Raw genomic sequence first — 1,626 nt, 5'->3', positions numbered from 1 at the left:
GACACCATTTCAAAAAATCTTCCAAAACTGCATTAATTTTAAGAACTAGATTTTTCTCTACATAAGTAAAGAATTTTAATAACATATTAATGAGCTTATATTATTCTTCCTTTCCTATTCATTCCCATGTGTTTGTTTTTTTTATTATTATTATTATTTATATATATATATATATATTTCTTACTAGCCATGCTGTTGCTGTGTGTCTGTCAGATTGGCTAGGCTTATGATCTCTATGGAATTAATGTGCAGAAAGGAAAGAGTGTCTGCTTCAACATGACTTGTGCCTGCCAGCACAAAGAGCTGAGACTGAAAAGGCAAGTTATGTCATTTTAAAAAATCAGTCGAGAACAAACAACATATTAATTGATGAATGTTGCATAAGAAGCTCCAAAAAGTAGACAATTGGAGACAAAAGCAGTGAGACTGAATTTGATTTAATGTAATGTAACACACTAACATAATTTCTTTTGTAACCACCTGGAAAATGTTCTGACAGCTTTTCTCTGTTTTTATTCACTCCTTGCTCAGGCAAAACTCCCACTAACTTCTATCCCACGGTACTTTCTCTGACTAATGCTTAATTGTATTATCTTGATGTCACCTTGTATGGATCACACAGAACATATTCTTACTCATTTAGCTTCAGGAGACAGTGTATTTCATACTCAGAGCCAGACAGAACTGTTACAGCTTAAACATAAAAAGGGATTAGAAACTTTATTACACTCATTACTACTTCAGTGTGCAACTTCCTTACATAACGTTTCTTTTAAAATGGAGCACATTATACCATTCTGACAAATAAGTATATAACCATATGATGGCAGCAATATGCTTAAATATGTGGATTCCAATATGCAGTATGTTGTAACTTGTCTAAATGAAATATATGACTCTAGCCAGTGTTCTGAAAACCTGCAGCAAACTATCATGTTCAAACTGAGGCTTTCACATTTTTGACTGCACAACAAGGACTGGATAAGACTTTAGTTGCTGTGTACAATTCTAATAACTCTGGTCATTTATCTGAAGGCTATTTTTATCTCTTTAAATGTACAGAGAAGTATTTAACATCACATTTTGCTTTATATATATACTATACTCAGAGATCTACAGGAGAGTCATGTAGAGAATCACTAATCATTTTATTTCTTTAATATTACATGCACATTGTTACCACAGGACACATGCTAAATGTCATGGAATTACCTACACACTTCCCTATTCATGCTAATTAAAGGACAATATAATGTGCAACAGTGTTAAACTGAGATGATTTAGTGTGAGAATATAATAGAAATTTCAATAATACTTATCTAGATCTCTCAAAACATATATATTTTTCACATCTGATAAAAATAAATAAATATGAAATCAGAGTCAGAATTGAAGGAGATTTTAAAAATATGCTAGATAAATGGTTTACAAATATCTACTAGATAATTCTTAAATTACAGATGGTATGAAAGACAGCAGTATGTAAAATCTGCATGGACTTACAATTATGTCTATAGAGATTGGATAAATAATTACAGCATTGTATTTCTCCCTCCCTCCCTGCCTCCTTCCCTCCCTGCCTTCCTTCCTTCCTTCCCTCCTTCCTTCCTTCCTTCCCTCCTTCCT

Source organism: Oxyura jamaicensis, chromosome 1, assembly GCF_011077185.1.
Source record: "Oxyura jamaicensis isolate SHBP4307 breed ruddy duck chromosome 1, BPBGC_Ojam_1.0, whole genome shotgun sequence".
NCBI lineage: Eukaryota > Metazoa > Chordata > Aves > Anseriformes > Anatidae > Oxyura > Oxyura jamaicensis.
The sequence above is the reverse complement of the archived record's forward strand: the minus strand, read 5'-3'. Positions refer to the sequence as shown.